Here is a 13381-nt window from a genome sequence, read left to right as displayed (position 1 = left end):
TCACCCTTTCTTGACAACCATCGCTGATGTCTTGGTACAATGCTCCCTTTTGAGCGTGCGCGCGTGTGGCTACAGTATTTTGAAAGAGAGAGAGGGGTGGGGCAGCACGAATGCAAATTTGGTGGAGTGGGTGGAGGAAGATTTTTTTTAAAAAAAGCTTTCGCTTAAAAATGTAAAAATAAAACGGCCCGTTTGTATTTTTACCTTTTCTGCCCGCCTCTGCTTTTTCTTTCTTTATTTTTATTTTCAGAGGAAACCTTCATCCATTGCAATCAGGCATTGAGCTGACCCTCTATGAGTCTGTGACTGCTGGGGTCCTGCCTCCGGAGCCCGTGCGGGGATGTCTCGGAGACCCCGCGCTGACTGCTGCTCAAACATCACGGTGAGTTTGTTACAATGTAGCAATTTCTCTTTAAATCTCTTAACTCTCTCTACCTGCAACTCAGGGCTGTGACAGGGCGAAAAAAAACTGGGGGGAAAGGGAACCGTGTTCCCCCTCCTTGGGTAGTAGCACTGATCTCTTTCCATTGCTCCCCCAATTCAGTTCTGCCCCCCCAAACAGCCTTCTATTCCTGCGTCTGCAGAGCACGTCTACAGAATACAATGTAGCTTTATAAAATGATACACAATCTTCTAATCGTTGTAGCGGGGGGCGCTGGGAGATTCTTTCCCCACCCCCATCCCTTCGCATATCTCTACAGGCTTCTAGAATAGATTTTCCTTCTCCAACAGAAGGGGTGGGGGCTTTGGGGAGTGGGGGAAAGAGAGGAGGTTATCATTCGTAGGGTTGGATGATTATGTGTAGCTTTTTTGTTTTTCCGGTTGTAGAGGCATCGTCTCTTTCATTTTCCCCCACCCCCACGCCATCTCCAAAGTAAAAGCAAAGGATAGCTCCAGACGATGGGACTTCTCCCGTGGTTTCTGAAAGGCTGGATGGGGAGTTGTAAAGCAAAAACATTTTCTTTGGTTTCTTACTTAAAAAGGGAATTCAGATGTTTACAGTACTTACTTCTAAAGGTATTTCCAGACAGTATAAAGTCATTTATTTTGATAGTGTAAAAATGCCTTCTTGAGCTCAGTAAAACAAGGAAGAACTGCCAGATGAGGTTATCCTCTATTAACCTGGTCTTCTCCATCTCCCTTTATAAAATCTCTACTTAAGATTCCGGCCTTGTCCTACAAACCACTCCATGTTTATTTTGTGCTGATTTGGTTGAAGAAAAACAGTACTACACAAATCACTTTTTAATTTTTTTCAAATTATTTTATTTCCAAATGGAATGTTATCACCCTCTTCTGTATTCCTGCACTTCAGTCTCATGGCTTTCTGTGAAATAAACATTTCTTGCTTTTAAGGTATTCTTTTAGTTTTGTACATTAATTCTGGTCATTGCCCCTGTTTTTTCTGCAATTGCATTTGTTTTTTGCATGTTTCATACCTGTTTATATATTTGCAATATGCAATTCTAATTCTCTGGCCTAACCTTCTTTGTATGCTTAAGTTAGACCAATTTGGTTTAATCTCTGTTAGAGTTTATCTGAACACTGGCATACCTCAAAGTTCATAGTAATAAACCCTACAATATGCAAGAGGTCATTTTGTGAATGTTTTGCTAGTCCAAGAAAAACACCATTTTCCTCATCATTACCAAGAACATGTCAGTTTTTTTAAAAAATGGATGAACATATTCAATGGGCATCTGAGATAAATTCTAGTACTCTTGGAAGTAATTATCAAAACCTATGGTAAAATGGAAAGTTTAGTAATAAGTGTTTTGAGATCTTTGAAGGCAAAAATGAGGTCCTTTCTGCCTCTGTTCCTTGTCTCAGGGAAGTTCAAAACTGGCTTTTAACAAATATTGTTGCATTTTCCCCAAGCTTTGTTGATTTGGAAGTAGAACTCTATTTGGAATATTCCTTTTTTAAAAAGTTACTACACTAATCTAGGATGGAAGACATGATGTGTTTTCATTGATTACTAACTCATTGGAAAGGGCTAAAGAGCATATACACACTGCTACTTTATCCCATCATGTGCACATACCTCATTAAGCAGGGACAGAGGCTTAGCTGAAGCTGTATGTGTTCTGCCAATTTAGAGCTATTTTCAATTTGTAAAAACCAGATTTTAAAATTACTATAAACCTTGGTTTCAAATGCCCATTTCCACAAATTAACAGTGGAAACTGAGATAGCTGAAAGGTCGTTAATCACAATTAATAGCAAAATTTCTTACTAGTTGAACAGTGGCAGATATACTTTAGTATGGACTAGCACTGGACTATTGGTTGCTAAACTATTGCATCGCTAGGAAGTTGAGTATAGGAACTCAGCTGTAGCTACTTTTTTGTGTTTGATTTTCACTCCTTGCAGGTCTGTCGGGGGTTCTTTTGGAAAGCAAAAGAGCTAACAAAAAGTTTATTCCATCACCCCAGATGTAATGATTCTGATTTTGTTGAGCCACTGCTGATTTGTAGTTAGTTGCAACAACAACAACAACAAAAAGGGGGGGGTGGAGAAGGCCTGCCACCAGAAAATTGCTGAGATATCAACTAAAAAGGAGGGGGACAACCATTTCTACCCATGATTTGGGGTGCATTTGTTGGCATATGACATCTGACTTGCTTTAAGCACAGTTAATGTTCAACCATCCTTAGTGTGTCATGAAAAGTGATCAATTACTAAGTTCACATATTATATTAAACTATCACTTTTTAAGTATGATTTGAGTAATCCACAACTGTCTGGTTTCACATACTATATGAAGCCATAAATTAAGATTTACAAGTCACAGTGCGTATGTTTGTATAGTATGCTAAGCAAAAAGCAAACCATTTTGATTTAGCATATGATAGTGGATTATTCCATAAATAATGGCTTAATAAACCATTGATCTTTTTGTATAATCTAGTCTGCGGTCTGGTTGCTACATGTTAAACCACAATCAGTTTGGTTTTGGCTTAGTGTATGTGAGCCCAGCCAGTTATAGTTTATTGATCAAACCATGACAAAATGCTGTCTTAGCAAATTGTGTAATCCCACTCATAGAAAGTATCCACTCATAATACTAAGCTATGGTTTAATCAAGATTTGAAGAAATCATAATTGGTTATGCTTACATAGCAAACTTAGGAACACTACATTACAGTTTTGTACATATTGCTATAACCTGATTTACACATAAACCTAAGCCAACGTTCTTAATAAACTTGGTTGAACTAGCCATGGTGCTTTGGTTCATACTTAACTGTTTTGAGTGAGCTTACATCATACTATGCCAAAAACAACCTATATTATGGCCTAGCATATTTGTGTGAAGTAGGCCACTGCAATTTGGGTTCGCGTCTGTTTCAGTTACATTTGTTATCATTTACTATTATATTTCTAAATATTTAAGTGATTGGTCAACCAACTTTTTCACATTCACTGGTTATAAATGTGCATCAATTATGTTACTTAATCTCTGATCTTGCATACATTTTGAAACAGCTTTTTTACAAATTGCCTAGATAGGCAAGTAAATATGGTTAAGAGAGTTTTCCAGTTTCAAAATTCAAATAATATATAATTCTCTTCAGTGCTTTCTAAAGCAGTTATCCAACACTTGCTATATTGTTGTTAAAGCCTTAAATGCAGCCATTCTGGAAAAAAATGGAACGACTAAGACTTCTTAGCTGCCATAGTTTTTTGTTGATATTTGTAGAAACATGAAATTTTCATTTTTCATGAGTTGCCTTTTTCTGTTTTATATGTGTGCTGCCAAATTACCTATGCCAATTTGTACAGATCCACCATATTTAATCAAGTGGGAGCTAGTGCTTCATATTTTTTAATTATTTCTCACAAAGTAGTAAATGTAAATTTCATACTTGACAGCCAATAACATTTAGGGAGAAGTTAAGGTAGTTGAAAACATTAAAATTTGGAATTCTTGCTATTTTGGTTGGAATGAAGTTATCATACTTTTAATGTGAAATGCATCTCTGTCCTTTTTATACAAATATGAGAAATAAAAACAGACTTTCTTATAAAATATAGAAACAAAAATAGAATACATCCTATTTGCATTTTTGAATGTGTGAGGTGCTTTAAGAAATTAAGAGTGAACCCGATTGTTCTTAGAAACAATCTTCACTTCTACCTATCTTCTCTCTCTTCTCATGACTTTATTATGTCCAGAAAAAAATCAGGAAAGTTACTCAGTTAACGTTTGTGTGTGCAGGGAAGACCAGTATTTAATATTACAAAATGTTAATGTCTCATATTTGAAAACAGTAATATGCTGAATGAGCGCTAACAAACTGAAATTTAATTGATATAAAACAGATGCTCTAAATTAATCAGATGATTTCGAAATAAGGGGTTCACACTGTTTTGAATGATGAGGACTGTATCGAAAAATCAGTGTTATGGGGATAGTCATGAAATTGGATTTGCTTCTGAAATATTCTGTTGGGAGCAGTTTGGGTAATATGTCAAATGTGCTTGTTCACAGGAAAGCCATAGTAACATATGCAAGTTATATCCAGAATGGATTACTGTAGTACACTCTACATGAAGCTGCCTCTGACAGAAACTTCAGGTAGTCCAACTTGTAAGAGAGAGGGTCTTGATTGGTGGTTTTGGAGTATGTGACATTGATTTGCAGGAATGGCACTAGCTTCCTTGTTGTTTCTGGAAAAGTTTAGAGGGCCTGCTATGACATTTAAGGCCCATAATGATTTGCTTTCAGAATAACTGAAGAATCATGTCACCCTGTACGAACCCGTTTGCTTCTTCAGACAGTTATGAGGAACCTGTTGGTTGCACTGACTGGGACTGCTGGGAGGCCACAAGTTCCTCATCCCTGCCTTAAAAACTGTAGGGGAGGCACTTCAAATTCTGACAGACCCAGTGGTTCATAGAGTTGTATGTTTTTGTGGCAGTATCTAGACTGTGGAACACCATGCCTCTAGAGGTCCCTTTTACTCCCTCAGAGGGTATTGCATTTGAAGACATTTTGTTCAAACAAGGTTTCGGCATATTAAAGTTATTGGTTGAGACATGTTAACAAAGTGCTTTTATACAATCTATGTGAGATGTTTTACCTGTTGCATATATCTCCATTTTAATATATTTATTATATTTATTAATGTTTCTAAACAGCCTTGAGTATTATTTTCATAAATAAATAAATAAGAAAGAGTATCTCTTAATCCAGGGGGAAAATACCTCACAGGCATTATAAAGATGATGTAATACATTATGAAGTTTCAGTGTGACGAATCACAAACATTCATGGCTTAATAGACTGAGGACTGCACATTCCTACTTTCCATTCCATGGAGAAACATTGTTTTGTCTCTACTAACACCGTTGCTTCTGGAAAATTCTTATACTTGGACAGAGTCAAATATGCCCAACTAGATCTTGGATCATTGCTTTTGTCAGTGAGATACCTTACTGAATGTAATGATATGTAAATGTCAAGCCAAACAAAAATCTGTGAATTTCACTGTTCTCACCTTGCTTTTTTAGCATATGAACATCTTTTCCACGGAAGGTATATGGACTACTTGAATCAGTGTTCAAATTATGTTTCTAGGTGATTTAAAGGCTTTATTTAACTGGAAACTGCTACATTTAATTATTATAGCAATCGATTGATATATAACTTTGTTCAAAAAGCATACAAAACATTGGAAGCCTGATTTAATTCACCAAGAACCCCAAACCCCTGCAAACATTTCAGTTTGGAATTCCATTAGTAAACAGCTGTAAAACATCTGACAAAAAATGTAAAACACTGCCATGCAATACAATGTTCTTCTAGTCATGTTTGTACTTTGTGGTAATTCAAATTCTAGCTGATCAGATTTGCTTGGCTCTCTTGCCCATGGAAGAGCTAACAAAGCACAGAAACTCCTGTGATTTGTTTACCATGAACCATGAACTGAAACCTTCCAGACAAGCCAGGAATCAGAAGCTTTCAGCTGGCTTGAGGGAACAAACCGAAGTGGTGCCTGCTTCCTTATAAACTACCGAAGCACCTTTCATAGTTTGTTTACCTGCTCACTCTGGGAGGAGGATCCAAATAGGAATGACAGAGCAGTATGCAGCAATGTACAAATTAATAGTAACCCAGAATTTTGAAGAATTCTGTCTTACTGCAATGTAGGTATAATCTACTATCTTCTGGAACACTAGAAGTTGTGTATAAGAGAGGTTTCAATTATTCCAATTGCTCAAATTTTACTCATTTTTTAAAAATACAGAACTATAAAATAAAGATTTTAATTGATTTAATCTAAAAATAGTGGTTAACATAATTTAATTTTAAATTTTCCTATGACCTGTTCCTTGATATGTATCTGCATCACATATTAATAGGCAAATCAAAGGGCATAGGATTTAACAAAAAAGCTGCCACACATTATTAGAAGAAAGGCAGTTTTATATATTTTTCCTGTACAGCCCTATATGATTAAGTATGATTTCTGAATTGCAACTTGATCAATAAAAAATATCCTAAAACTGCAATCAGTTTTCAAGTCTGGGCTCTAATTATGGAAGGACCTCACAAATGAAAGTCCTAGATTACAGAAGAGGAAATGGGTTGATAGAAGAATAGTTCGTTGAATTGTCATGTGCTTATGTAAATCTGTTTTGAAAATTTCCTAATTGCAAGTGTGTGTCTAAATGTAATAATGCTTAAATATAATACACACGTGTGTGTGTATAATTAGTTAATCAAGGTTATTCAGTATTTATTAGAGAGCAGTCCCTAAAAGAAGATGAAAACTGCTTTGAATATCCGTAGTTTGTGACCAATGCAAAATAAAAAGGCAGTTTTTCTGAAGCTTCTAGCTCTTGTCCATATCTGGTAGGAGTTTGATTTTATTTTCTATCCTACTTTTCTTCCACTTAGGAAAAGATAATTCAATTGCAATTCAAAGATCCAAAGTTCTCCTTAAACAGCCTGATCTCTTCTAGGCACCGGAAAATACACAATGTTAGGGCCATACGTAACTTCCTATAGGAGCAATCTTACACATCAATAATGCAATCAAAACTCTGGCTGAGAAGAGACAGACAGGATTCTATTGTGGTTCCCCCCTTCCTTTCCATTAAGAGAGATGTTAGGAGTTGGAAAGGAGATTTTGTCTTCCAAGGATGGCCTACTTTATACTTCAAGAGGCTTTTACATGCAGTTATTTAAATTGAAAACCTCAGCTAGTAAACTCTGTATGAATTAACTTCAATAGGAGAATCATCATCAGACAGTAGTTCCTGGGCCAGGTCTGGTATCAAGACTGCTGTAAGACTCTCACCTGCCAACTCAAGAGACCAAGAAGAATAACTAGCCATTCTGGCAATTGTATTAATGGCATGTGCTTGGAAGAAAAATATTCAGAATTTCTGGATTACATTGGGAGAAATCACAGATAATCCAATATTCTGTCTTTGATTTGTTTATTTTGAATTCACTGCAACTTTAAAAATCAAGTGTTGCAAGATTGTCTGTTGAGATTGTTAACCCTATTTTCTGTCGTCGTCCCCCCTTCACTGGCAATATGAGCAATTTCTGTTTTTTCTTTTGTGACAAAACTCCTCATTAGTATATAACAGTTTACAGAGAGATATTCTTGCCAGTTGATTTGATATTGTAAAATTGTTTGCATATAATAAATGGACCTGGTTTAAATCCATCCTTGCAACAATTTGTCTACAACTGCAATCACTATCTCTTTTATTGGGAAACCTCATAAGCCATCACCTATTTCTGTTAGGTTCCCCCTTCCAATTTTCTTATTTAATAATCCCAAGTGTATAATAGTCCTTCCCATTTTGAGTTTACAAGAAAAAAATGCTCATTATATTAGCATATGTCTATTTCAACACTGCAGATATCTAGATTAAATACATTATAGCTACCCACTCCAACAGATGATATATGATTAATCATGGTTGTCTTAGTTATTCCAATTTTCTGAGTTCATACAACTCTAAGCTATAAACTACACAGGTTGAATTCACAAACTACATGTTTAAAACATATTGGCTAATTCGTGGTCAGTGTATCATGCAAATGCCACTATGGCCAAAGGGGAAAAAATTAACCATGTGCTCATTAGTGTCACACTGATTTTCAAATACCTAGACTTCAGACTTTTCTACATTCAACCATGGGAACTCAGTCTGTTTATAGTCTGTTTGTAGAGCCAGTTTGGTGTAGTGGTTAAGGCATCAGGCTAGAAACTGGGAAACCGTGAGTTCTAGTCCCACCTTAGGCACAAAGCTAGCTGGGTGACATTGGGCCAGTCACTTTTCAGTCCTAGGAAGGAGGCAATGGCAAACCACTTCTGAAAAAAACCTTGCCAAGAAAACTGTAGGGATTTGTCCAGGCAGGCTCTGAAAATCAGACACAATTGAACAGATTAAAAAAAAAAGTCTGTTTAGAAGCAGCTGTAGAGAGGCATTTAAAGCTTAGCCATAGTCTGCTTGCTACATAGCCATTGTGAGCTGAGAATACACTCTAGAACCTGTTTCAAACTTCTTCGATTATATGGCAGCAGCTTGACTGATCAAGATGTAGAATCTTTTTATATGGTTTTGGAAAATTCCTGTTTTACACAGACCATTCTTTAAAAGTTGTAGAGGTTACTAAAACCAAGCTGATAATTGGGTGAGTTGGGTAAACCAGTATAAAAACTCTCTTCAGGGCACTGAGGCTATATTAAAAAAACATCTATGTTTTTGATGCTTCCATTTGTCTGAAGGGCCTGTTGTTTTTGACTTTATAGGAGATCTGCAATATAGTACACTGGGTGGTTGACTCAGTAGACTTTAAATTTAATTCAAATTTGTTTAAACTGGAGTACGTGTACTATAATCCTGTTCAAATAAATGCAAGATTAAACTGGCTGTTAGGAAGAATAATGCTAGCAAATAAACATGCTTTGGGTGTTTTGAGTTGAAGTCACTGAAATGCCTTTGGTCAGTTTCTGTACTCTGAACCAGCAAGAGGGTGTTCAGATAAATGATACAGAAGTTAATTGAGCTGTGGCTCACAGTGTCTGACCTCCAGGACTTATTACATTGCAGGCTCAAATGCAGAAGTGGCACTAAAAGAAAACACTGCTTTTGAAATACTCCCTTCCTCCTCCTCCTCCTCCTCCTCTGCTACTCATATAGACAAATTTTGAATTTCGCAGTGTTTTATATATGTGTTCACAGATGAATAACTAGAAAAATTTACTCTCAGGTATTAGGGTAATTGGGAAAGATAAATGCATATGTTTAATGCAATTAATTGGGAGACTTTATTTGGGACTGTTCTCTCTTGGGGATTTTCTTAACTGTATGACAATGAATCCTGCTGGGATCTCTTTGTAATCCATATACTGCAAAGTAGAATTCAGTCCCCCAAGATTCATAACAATTACTAGTTTTGCAAAAGAAAATTTGGTTTTTAAAAACAAGGAGAGCTAGTAGATATTTTATTTCTATGCTAAATATTCACTGGATTGGTCATCAAATTTCTTAATCTGTCTCTGTCTCCCCATTTATTGTTCCTTTGTTCTTTAAACAACATTTTATGTCACTTACCTCCTCTTTTAGCAATCTATATTGAAATGGTTACCTTTTAAAATGAGCTGCGTTTTGCTTTTCCTATTTTCATTTTGCAATTGGACCTCACTAGCTAGCACTTTCTTAATATTTCTTTCAGAACCTGGAGGCTGCGCACACATTTAGCATCCTGTGTTTTTTTGATGAGTGCATACAGCTGTCTTCTGTACATATCCCAGTTTGCAATATGCTGTACCTACTTTGCATTTATTCCCTCAAAGACCTTTATACTTTGACCTACTGTTTGCCATAGTTTCTATGTATATTATTTTAAAACAAAGATCAGCACAGAGAAAGTTAGCTAATAATTTATATGTGGGTGGTTGTTTGTTAGGTTTTTTATTTTAAATTGTATAGTAAATATATTTACACTGCCACATTTTTACTACTTTCCATTAAGATCCTATGGCCCCATAATGTGGTTCACACCCTGCACTAAGTCATAACATGCTTTTTTGGCTTCGTGTAATGTGTACATCACCTACTATGTATTAGTATTGAGTGTAAAACACGCTATTATAGTGTGTTCAACAAAAAACGGTTTAAAAATCCTAGTTTATTATCTGAAAATAGTCCCCACCCCCCCAGAACTCAGCATTGTATCTAACTCATTCTGTCTTTAGAAATTAGGTTGGGACTAAGAGAACAGACTTGTCCATAGCCACCCAGTGATCTTCAGTGAATTGCAAGGATTTAAATCTCAGCCTGCACCCCCTCACCCCCAAAATCTGGTGGTACTCTATATCCATCAGTTAAAAGTGCAGTAAAAATTAAACAGAAAAGACAGGGATAGCAGAAAAGAGACAAGGATACAAAGAGTTCTAGAGAACGTGGGGAAAAAATGGCAAATCACATAACCAGATTTTTTTAAAGCAGATCAGTGGGTCAGTAGAAAATAGAAAACAAGGTAAACCCAATTTGCTGCAAGATTCACAATATTAGACGTAGCTATAGAGAAAAATATTTTCCCAGTTATCAATTCAGATACTATGGGATGTGGAGGAGAACTTTTTTTAACTACTATTTGAAGAGATGGTCTTTTGGATATCCTACTTCTAAGCTATAAAGAACTTTAAAGGCAATGAAGCCCTTCAAATACAACTCTAATATATGTAATTTAGTCATGTGAATATAATAATGGTACTATATAACATCCTATCTGGTCCAGTATTTATTCTTACAGCTTCCAACTAGATATCACAAGTAAAACATATGAGTGCAGCCCAAGACTATATGGTTTCAGCAGGTGTTTGGCCCCTGGTAGTTTTGAGTGAGAGCGTGCTTTTTCTGAATTTAAATTCTGTTTTTATAGTTACGGATTTTATTTTGTTTCATTACCAAGAGTCCTTTAGGATTGGGGTGGGTTATAAGCACTGATAAATAAATTTGGTATTCTCTTGTGTATATACCCTAGCAATTAATATTCAGAGATATACTGCATCTGATACTGGAGGTAACAGAGCACCATCATAACCAGTAGCTATTAATAATTTTATTCTCTTTGGGAAGATAGCTACAAGTCATGACTAGGTTTCCTTTATTTAAGAATAATACAAATATTACATCAGCTGAAACTGAAAGAAGACATTCCTGATTAGACCTGTCGCATTGAATATCCAGAAGTAAAATCAGATCCAGGGGTATTTACACACTTACCTAGTTTGTTCTAATGGTTAAGGCAACGGGCTAGAAACCAGGAGTCTGTGAGTTCTAGTCCTGCCGTGGGCATGAAAGCCGGCTGGGTGACCTTGGGCCAGTCCCTCCCTCTCAGCCCAACCCACCTCACAGGGTTGTTGTGGGGAAAATAGGAGCAAGGAGTATTAGGGATGTTCACCACCTTGAGTTATTCATAAAAATAATAAAGGCGGGATAGAAAATAAATTATATGCAACTTCAGAGGAAGCACAATACCATCCTAAATATACAATAACTCTATTCCTTCTTTTACTAAGCAGGAACAGTATAATCTTGTCTGAGTTAAGATTCAGTTTCAATCAATGAACTATCTCAAACATCAGTTCAGAGCCTTAATACCTTCCTGGTCATGTGATAGAAAGGGGAGTCAGAATTGGGTATCATACCACTGAGGTCATGCCTCATTGGTAGCAATTGTTTGATACACTCAGTGATTCTTTAGTTGTGGATACAGAATGCTTTCTCATCAGGCATCAGCAGTAACACACTGTGACATTGGTAGACTATGTATGATGTATACTAGCAGTAGGCAGCACTGGTAGGCAACCTGCTGCTCTTCAGACTCTTTGGATACAGTATTCCAATGGTCATGTTGATCTAGACTTAGAACTGTAGTTCAAAAATATTTGAAGGACCCCATTTTGTCTATGCTTTGTCTCTAGTTTGGGAGGAGATTGAATTTAAATATAATTAAATATAATTTCAGCCATTTAACAATTCAGGGGAATGCAGTTGGAAAATTGATGAGGATAAATATGAATCAAGATTAGGCAATAGGTACACAAACAATCACAACTTTTCCTGTTTCCTCTTCTCTATCCTCCCCTCTCCTCACAGCCTCTAAGAACCTCCATAATGAGTTAATACAATGTTTTTATAACATGGTTAATTATAACTTTGCCAGCTTTTAAAGCTGATCATGTTATACAGCTATAATATTCTCTGATATAGTAGAAATATTCCACTATAGCTAAAATTCTAAACCAAGAATGTTTAATGTTGTTTGTTAGCTTGAAATAAGAATCTTGGGGAAATTACCATATTTTATTAGGGATCTCTCTTTTGATGTTGGAGATGACAGTTAGTATAAGAATTTCCTAATTCTCTGCCTACAGCTTGAGAATAAAATTTCCTTTCTTCAGAATTATTTTCAAGTATGGCTTTATTAACATGCTGAGATAACTGCATCAGTAAAATCTAACATAATTGCTTAAAATAAACTTTAAATTTGAAAGATTAATTACAGAATAAATAGAACAATCCTTTTCTTAAGAACAGACAGTTTTACCAAGTTATAAAAGAACAAGATTTGCAGGAACTGCAGCTATTTAATGGATGCTGTATGTGTTTCATGCTGATGATTTTCTCAGTACCGGAATAAGAGCTGAAAAAGCTTTAATCCCAAACTACAGTAAATCTAAGATCTTCCCAAACTATCACTTCTTATAAAGCTTAAAGGGGTTGGCCCCCTTCTCAGTTTTTTATTTTCATTTTCAATAGAAGGTACGATATGGTAACAAATACAATACAAGGACTGTATATTGTGTATTATATCTGCCCGTCCCACCAGACCCAGCAGAGAGGGCGTGCTATGGGCCCCATCCACAAGGGTGTTTCATTTGGCAAGTCCAATGCGGCAGGCCTTTTTTGCTGTGGCCCCCGCTTTAGGGAACATCCTTCCCCCTGCAGTGAGGCCGGCCTCGTCCTTTTTAGTTTTACAGCGGTCCCGCAAGACCTGGTTGTGTCAGCAGGCCTGGGGACCCAGGGGACTGGCAAAAGATTGAGATGGCTCCTGGGTAATTAACACCTCCTCTTTGCTTAATCTCTTTTTATTCTGTTTTTAGTTTTGTGCTTTTTATAATTTTAAAGTTTTTAATATTTCTATAGTTCGTTTTTAACTTTGTTGTATGCCACCCAGAGTCACTTGATTGGGAGATGGTGGCTGTATAAAAATGAATGAATGAATATTCCCAAGGAGTTACACCAAAACTTTACTGCAAGGGTGAACACTTATTTATTTTGATGTTATTTATTGAATTTTTAGGCCACCCCATCCCAGACAACTCTGGGCAGCTTT

At 36.3% G+C, this 13381-nt stretch overlaps 1 protein-coding gene across 1 annotated transcript in view; it reads left to right on the top strand.

Annotated features, from left to right (window-relative positions):
• The first annotated feature begins 233 nt into the window (after positions 1–233).
• The window catches only part of BICRA (BRD4 interacting chromatin remodeling complex associated protein), an 82185-nt gene continuing 69037 nt past the window's right edge, over positions 234–13381 (top strand). The window contains exon 1 of the mRNA XM_063312467.1: positions 234–382. The gene's annotated coding sequence lies outside the window, so the exon portion shown is untranslated. The remainder of the gene's footprint in view (positions 383–13381) is intronic.

This window comes from Candoia aspera, chromosome 10 (assembly GCF_035149785.1).
Source record: "Candoia aspera isolate rCanAsp1 chromosome 10, rCanAsp1.hap2, whole genome shotgun sequence".
Classification (NCBI taxonomy): domain Eukaryota; kingdom Metazoa; phylum Chordata; class Lepidosauria; order Squamata; family Boidae; genus Candoia; species Candoia aspera.
Note: the sequence above shows the minus strand (reverse complement) of the source record. Positions and strands in the feature narration are given on the sequence as shown.